Consider the following 8515-nt stretch of genomic DNA (forward strand, 5'->3'; position numbering starts at 1 on the left):
TTCTAAAATGCCTTCTTCAGGATGAGAATAATTTTATGAAAGGATAATTTATATAAAGTTATAAGCCTCTGAAAATATGGCATTATAATTAAATGCTTCCTTAAATGCAACTTAACTCTTGCTACAGTGTAATGTTACGAATTCAAATGAAAAATAGCAATTAGTAGATAATCTCCTAAGTAACTAAGACCTAAGATCCACCCCACAAAAATATATCTCAGCAGTATTGTTTCTAAATACCATTAATCACAGTCTTAGACAAGGGATCAACAGCTACTTGTGGTTAGCAGGAAAGGAACAATTTTAATTTTTTTTGAATTAAATTATGTACTGTATATATTCTTTAAAAACCCTTTGAATAGAAATTCATTTCTAAGCTATCTGGAGTAGAACAGTTTATTTATTTATTTTTAATTAAACGTAGGATTTTTTAACTTTCTTGTGATGGTTAGTTTATTACTCCTTTAGCTGATATAAATTGTTAAATATGTTGACCTGTGGTAATATCTGTACTAGTAAGATGTTGTTCTAGACACTACACAACGTTAATGTTTTGGGTCAGAGAAATCTGGCTTTTTTTTTGAGGCTGAACCTTCAAATAAGGATTAAATCTTTGCATACTAGAACAACAATTTGAAGAATAAGTAATTCTTGAAAATTGTTGGCTAACTTGTATGATGATAATTGACTTTATTTATTTATTTAATTATTTATTTGTGTGTAGCAGCCCTCTTTTGTCACAGTACTCTGTACATACCTAGAAGATGTATGTCTAGTCCAATTTGCTGTACAACTTTTCAAAAACTTGGAAATATAAAAGTCTATAATTGGTAATGTGGGAATATAGGCAAACAACTGTTTATCTTGTCATGGTTACACCATTGTATTTTCCCTGCTGAAGTCAGTTACAGGAAGTATGCTATGTATTCGGAACTTACAGTTTTTGAATATATCTACAGCGGGGGTCTTCTTTTGCCAACAGATCTCACATACCACAGAGGACACAGACCTTGGTCCCCTTGGAGCACCAGCAGGACAAGAGTGAGTGGCAGTTCTCTAACAGATCATTGATCATGTTTTTATATTTTCACATTTGGGGGGAAGCAGGAAAACATGTTGTGCGTACAGGTGACAAGCTCTTTAAGCCAATTGTACATTTCTCTGACTTAACAGAGCACAAGTCTTCTTAGCTCAAGCCTACAAATGAAATACTGCCAGAGATGAATTGTCATGTATAAGCAGAGCTGTTTTAACTGTGGCTGAGCTTGTCTCATGCAACTTTGATTAAAAGTTTGCATCTAAGCTGGTAGGGTCCCCAGTAAAAAAGAAATAGGTACTTTTAAGGCATATTTCTTCTGACGTATTTTAGCTGTCTACTTTAGAGTGAGATGAATCACTGCACACAGCTGCCATTTCTCCCTGTGCTTTATAAAAGACATCTAGATGACTAAATCGGATGTAGGTAATTACTTTGTGCTTTGTGTAAGTGACAGGAAATGTAATATGAAATGCATTTTCTTAAGTCTTAACAAGACAGGACATAAGCTAGAGTATTTTTCTTCATATTTGCAGTGGAGTAAGATCATCCATATAGTCAGTTATTTAAGTTCAGCTGACACAAAATAACTTGTGAAGCCATAATGTAATTTTACATACATTGTCTGTGGTATTGAAAGTAGTTGAAACTATCCAAACTCATAGCACTGGAAAACCCCATATTAAGTATGTTCAAATGTTTCAGATTTAATTCAGCTCCTCTGTTATTTTGAGTCAATTATGTGTATCACTTGGAGATCAATCAATAAGAATAATAATAAAAAATGGGGTCTCTGCTACTGTGTTTCCTGGCTGGCTGCCTGAAGAAAAACCTTTCTCTTTTGGCTCCCCCTTTGTGCATACTTAATCAAATTATCTTGAAATAGAAAAAGCGATATACAGATCAAAGGAAAATGTTTAACTATAAATTACCTGCTTGTCTCTTGGGCTTACTCACTTCCCTTCAAATACAAAAGGAAATACTAGAGTGGTCTTCTGCCCTTTAGCAGTTTCAATTCCATTAAGGATATTTTACACAGCCTGAGACCAAGGGGACATGGGGCGGGGAAAAATCTGCTTTTCTGTGAACTACCGTAATTGATAGCTCAGTGTCCACTGGAAGTGAGATGCAAAAAGCTGAACCATCACACACAGTGCAAGCTAGGAGAGATGAAAAAATCCTGGTGATGTAGCTGTTAGGTAACACTGTAATATTTTGCCATAGTAAGAACCGTATATCTGCTTTTCCATTTGTGCTTGCATCGCTGGCTTTCTTAATCAATTGGCTTAGGTGTTATAGTAAATTTTCTGAAAATCTGGCAGTTCAGAGATGAGAAATTGAAATTTTTCAAAGTGAAATTTCATTTTAATTTATGAAATAAATTCATGATCAGACTGTGTGAAATGAATTACTACCCTTATTATCAGGCGATGTGTCTAAGACTTAGCAGGTTGAAACCCCTCTTCCCTTAATACATTTCTTATGGAATAGACCTACAGTACAGGAGAATAGATATATTTTTTCCACCCTTGTTCAGCACCACTTTTTGTTGAGATAATATGGTCTCAGCCCTAGCCCGTATGCAAATATTGAATTTACTACAGAATTCTCTAAAGAAAGAACTTGTCATGTACCAGCCCACTTCATCTCAAAAATAAACGCACATGTAACACTTTTAGTGTTACAATAGACACGATAGTGTGTGTTAAAAAAAGGAATTTAGAAATTAAGTTAGGTAATATAATATAGCTAAATAGAATATAATAATAAATAATAAATAATAAATAATAAATAATAAATAATAAATAATAAATAATAAATAATAAATAATAATGATATAGTAGCTAAATCCTTGTATATACCCAAGGGAGGTTTAAAATAAAATGATTCTAAAATATCTAAAATGTAGTCCTTTGTATTTGAACTATGGTCAGCTACACAATTATCTTAGGCTCTGCTTATTATTACTAGAAAGAAGTAGAAACTTTTGAAGATGTCATTCCTCTGATCTAACAGACAATGTATTGCACCACAGAAGAGATTGTTGGCCTATATCGACTGTAAGTGCAGTGTTGGATGACTATCTCAGATGTGGACGCCTCTAAGGTCAATATTATCATCTGGTCAGATGAGTTCCTTCCTCTCATGAACAAATAAAATAGCACTCATTTAAATTTCCTTATTCATTTTCATATGAGACTTAAATTTGAAATAAGAATTGATACAAGAATTATTTTTTTTTCTGTCCTCATTTAGAGCATGTTTTCATGATATTAAAAAGCATTGCATACGTTACCTGCAAAATTATAAAATGATTAGAAAACTGTTCTTGTCTGTGTTTATAATATTTGTTTGGAATTCAGTAATGGAAAATGCCCTGGCGTTTTCGGTGTTCCATTTTTTCATAACTTAGCTATGAAAATGAAAATGAAATTTTTTTTTTAATACACTTTTTAAAGGTCTTTGAATGTAACAAGTTTTCAAAACTGCATTCCTGGCTGCAGAGTTTTTCAGTACTTCCATAACTCCAGCTACACTTAGATGACATAAAACATTTAAGCATCAGCTATAAATATGGACATTCTGGTTATAAAATTTAAGCTTAAATTTTCAGACCAAACCACTGCAAAATGAATAGCAGCTTTTTTGTTCTATAATAATGTAGAGTCTGAAATAATCTGTTTAGTGCTGTAGAAGAACATAAAAAAAAATGAAAATAGTAGATACAAAGCTAAAAGAGGATTTTCAAAAATTACTAAGACTTTTAAGTCCAGATCAAAATGAGTCCTAGACCTACATTAAATAAAAGGTCTAGCTCTTACAGTTCACAGTAATTTCTAGAGTTCACAGGCACTTCAGATCGCAGCAATGACTATGGTGAAACAGAAGCAATTTAGACCTACTGACTGGGAAATACCAGGTAAAAAATGTGCTTTTACTGTGACCTCCTTAGCAATGTTTACATGTGTAGCACAGAGTTGCATGGATGAAACTCTGTCCATTTGATATCGAGTCCTGCATCTTTTCAGAGGAGCCAGCTACCTCTTTGAAAGGAATGTCTTTGAAAGGAATGAGCAAAACTCACTGCTTTCTTTAGGCATATGCCCAAGGAAATGATCCCTTGACCTATAGACTAAAAGGTGCAGAATGGTATGGCTTCCACACTTTCTAAGGATTGCTCTTTCTTGAAAAGATGGCTCAAATCCAGGCTGATATCTGTTGGAACAGTTTTCCCTGGGGATTTGTGCTGTAGACTGAGATATAACTACCCTCAGTCTGCTGTAATATCATTTTGCAGCATAGCATTGAGGATATATGTTACTTGCCTTGTAACATGATACTTGGAGGTTGTGGAAATGATTGTGGGTGCAAGGCCTGTTGGGAATTTGTTAAAGGATTAGATAGACTGGAGTCCAAATCAATGCAATTTCTATGTTGCTATAAAGAAGTAGTAAGTTATTCACAAGAGTTTTGTTGAGCTTAATCTTAGCAGAAAAAATTTGCTAGAGAGTAAAATCTGAAATACCCAGCACAGTATGGTCAAAGGGCCAAGAACAAGAGGGATCTTGAAAACTAAAAAGAAGTTAATGTTAATTTTTTTGTTTAAAATTTGTAGCCCAGTGTTTAAAGTGGGTTTACCATGGAAAAGGTAATCTAGATTCAATGCTCTCCTCATGATGCATTTTCTACATATACTAGAAGAAAAATACACTTACCAGACTATAGAATACACTAGGTGAGTATCTGCCTTACTTACTGAAGCTGTTCCACTGTTCCAAGAGAAGAAGAGTGAAAGATGAAACAGAAAAAGATGAAAGGACTGTGACTCTGCATTCTACTGCTTAGGAGAAGAGGAATTCAGGATTCTGTTTTCCTGTTGTTTTCTAGCTCATGGTGGATTTTTTTTTTTTTAAATAACTTTTCATACTATGTAAATACTCCTGGAAATGAGGACTTAGCCTCTGATTCTCATTCCAGGGCTCTCACTTTCTTTGATGCACAGTAACACGGCTTTAGATGTGGAATGACGGACCTGTGGTCTGCTTCATGACATAGATATTAGTAAACCTGTTTACTCAAAGTATGTTTGTAATAGTCAGATTCCATTATTAAAAATAAATAAATAAATAAATAAATCACCTTTAGAACAAGCTAAAATGTATACTACTACTACTACTACTACTATTACTACTACTACTACTAGGAAAGCTACCTCATGCTGAGTGAATGCAAAATGTACTCTGAGGTCACTTCTCATGCTATCTTATGGGGTTCCTTAGGCAGTCTTTTGTTTCTTCCCAGTTAGGTTTAAACAAGAGACAGCCACCATGCTGTCAAAATATATAAGCAACACAAATATAGGCAACTCCAAAAACACTTAATATACAGTTCTAGGAAGGCAGATTACTGACATATAATAGTGGGAGATATATGAATAGAACAATTTGGCTGACAGTTTGTCCTTCTACAATCTACAAAAAATTCATTAACCTAACTGAGGTACAGAATTCAAGAGCCTACCGCTGTAAACACTTGTAGCATTCCATGAAGAAAGATAACATGATCTAAATTATCTTCTTGGAGTGTACTTCGAGTTCTTTTTCTCCAAAGGAATCTAAGGTAGTAACAGTTTTTAGGTGTCTCAGTGAAATGTCTAAGGCTACATAGGTGATGTTATTTGCTCTGAAGTTTACCCACAAGTTCTGTTTTAGGTACTCAAATTGTTTAAATCTGTCCCAAACATACCAAATTGCCTGGTCTCATAGAATTCACAGCACCACAGTCATATATATATTGACTGGGGGTGAGGTTGCAGAAAAATGTAAGGGGACTGTTGCACTGCAAAGAGAGGAGGACAAGCTTGATCTATCTACTAAGTAGAGAAATGCTAAGACATGTTTTCATTCTTACCACTCTTAGAATTCAGAGACCTCCCTCCACTAGAGATATATATGTAGAAGTATTTACTTTTTTCTTTCAGTAGTGACTTTTGGTTTCTAAGTTACTTAGAGTCTTTTGTAAATGCTATCTACTGACTTTCAAAATGTGTCAGTTTTCTGTTTTTGTTCATTATGATTTATTTAGACAAATCAAATATTTTTCATTACCATATGATAGGCATACAACACTTGACAGCAGGGCTTCTTTTATTGGTCTCACTGCATCGATGGTAGAGATGTATGGAAACAATTTCTTATAATATTAAGGAGCATTTTAGTGCCAGAAATAATTTTCCTGATATGTCAGCAAATGACATTCTGGCTCTTGACTCATGTACCACTGAGCTGTCAGCAATCAGCCAACTGGTGAAGGGTTAGCTAGCCAACTTGCATCACTTCTTTTTATTTTGGCAAAGATCTGATCCTAAAGAGATGATATTCATTTAATTAAATGTAATCGACATATTGATGTATCTCCATATATAAATTTGATGTAATAGTGGATTACAGCAGACAGCATTTGTTAATGCTGTGTTGCAATAACTGTTTTGAGTGTAAAAAGTTTCATTGTAAAATCAGCATAACAAAGAATCCAGCTAGGTGTTTCTTTGAAAGGATCTTTTAATTAATAGGAATGACATTAAAAATTATGCTTAAGGACAGGATGTATTACAAAGATCAATCATTGAATATGGTGCCAAATTTTAAGACAGTATCTTGAGTGCTTGTGTTTTCCTTTGTTCTGATAGCTGCTGCACAGACTGCTGAAATCTCTGTTGCAATGAATTGGCTCTGTCATGAGCATTGCAGCAAGGGAAATTCATTAAAACACCTTTAGTGGCCAGGATGAATGAGCTAAACAAGCTAAAAGCCAAAATATACATAAGGATCAATTAGAAAGGACAAATGTGATTCAAAATTAATCAGCAAAACAGCTTCTTTTGTGTTTTTTTAGTGGTTGCTTTTTCTTTTTTTTTCTTTTTCTTTTTTTTTCTTTTTAATTTTTTTTTTTGAAATAAATCGATGATTTAAGAGAAACAAACAAAAAAATTATTATGGAACTAATAATAGGATAACTAAGTAAAAGGAATTAAATGAAGTCTCACTGCCAATTTGAATACACTAGATTCTTTTTTGAGAACAAGGAAATGATAGAGAAACCTGTTACCCTTTAAACTGTGTTGGAAGATCAAGCATTGTGTCCAGCACACTTTTGCTCCAGATGATATGGATTCTGCTCTTCTCCCTGGTATCTGTGTTCTCATTTTTTCAATACTTTCATATGGAGTGGTGTTGTTTTAAAATTTGTTTATTGTTGCCTTGCAAAAATGCAGATAGCTGGTACTGAAGAGTACAAGGTGGTGGAAAAAAAATGTATATCAAATCTTTGTACAGTCGCAAGATACAATCACTGATTATCCTGAAGTTTTGTAGACTTTAAGGTACATTGCAGCAACAAATACTCGAAGTGCTGTAATAAAACCCTCTCTAAAAATATATGCATATAGTGGTATAATCTTCCTGGTATTTTTTTTTTCATATTTGTTTTAATAAAGTATAATTTACTAAAATAAGCGGAGTATTATTATTTTGTACTTAATATTAATACATCAATAAGAATATATACACATTTCATTTGTTTAAATTTCATTTTACAGGCTATTAAAATACTAGATACTAATTCATTGCCATAAATGCATTAGACTAAATATGCATAACACTACAGTTAATAAATGAAACAAGATTATTTTTTTTTTCTGTGAGCAGTTTGTCTTAGCAGATCAGTCAGTTAGTCAACAGTTATTTTGTATTTCAGTGGGTTACACATAACTCTTTTCATGAAGTGCTATATTTCTTTTGAACACTTTTTATTTAGAAATCATCTGATATTGCCATAGATGTAGATAATTTATCTTATATTCTTTTCTACACTTCCTTTAGTTTTATATCTTGCCTTTATTTTCTCGTGCTATTATCCAGCATTATTTATAGTCTTTGTTTCAAAAAGGTGTGAACATGATAGATGTACACTGTGTTGTTATTTTCCATTTTCTTCCTGAATTGCTTCATACATGAACAGAAAAATATTTAATATTAGTTGTAATTTTGCAGGTCTGTCATAACGCATCTTTTGTACTACCCAGGCTTTTATTACATATTTCTAGGGCAGTTTCCTATGTTTTAATATTAAAAGAGCTTTCAAGAATACTATTTAGAGTTAAATTATATGATGAATGTCATCCCTCTGGTGTTGAAATTTTTAGAAAATGACAACTTTGTATTACGTGACCTCAGTAGTCCAATAATCCTCTCCATCTATTACTTTCTGCCAAACCTTTTTGAAAATTCTCAGTCAAACCATGTGTTGATTTGTAAGCTATGGAGTAATCTTTACGTGACTTTGTTTTTATATTGCCATTAAACCTATTCTCTTATGATGACCAAGCTGTGCAAGAATGGCTGTTGTGCAGAACAGTGTTTTCATTATGTTATTCTGCAATAGTCTGAAATAACAAGAATAATTGTCTACTGTTAGTAT

At 33.2% G+C, this 8515-nt stretch overlaps 1 long non-coding RNA gene across 1 annotated transcript in view; it reads left to right on the top strand.

The window, feature by feature from the left end:
• LOC125184952 (uncharacterized) overlaps nucleotides 1-3385 on the top strand; it is a 5632-nt gene extending 2247 nt beyond the window's left edge. Inside the window, exons 2-3 of the long non-coding RNA XR_007169652.2 lie at nucleotides 983-1041; nucleotides 3053-3385. This is a non-coding gene — a long non-coding RNA (uncharacterized lncRNA). The remainder of the gene's footprint in view (nucleotides 1-982; nucleotides 1042-3052) is intronic.
• The last annotated feature ends 5130 nt before the right edge of the window (nucleotides 3386-8515 follow it).

Source organism: Anser cygnoides, chromosome 1, assembly GCF_040182565.1.
Source record: "Anser cygnoides isolate HZ-2024a breed goose chromosome 1, Taihu_goose_T2T_genome, whole genome shotgun sequence".
Lineage (NCBI taxonomy): Eukaryota > Metazoa > Chordata > Aves > Anseriformes > Anatidae > Anser > Anser cygnoides.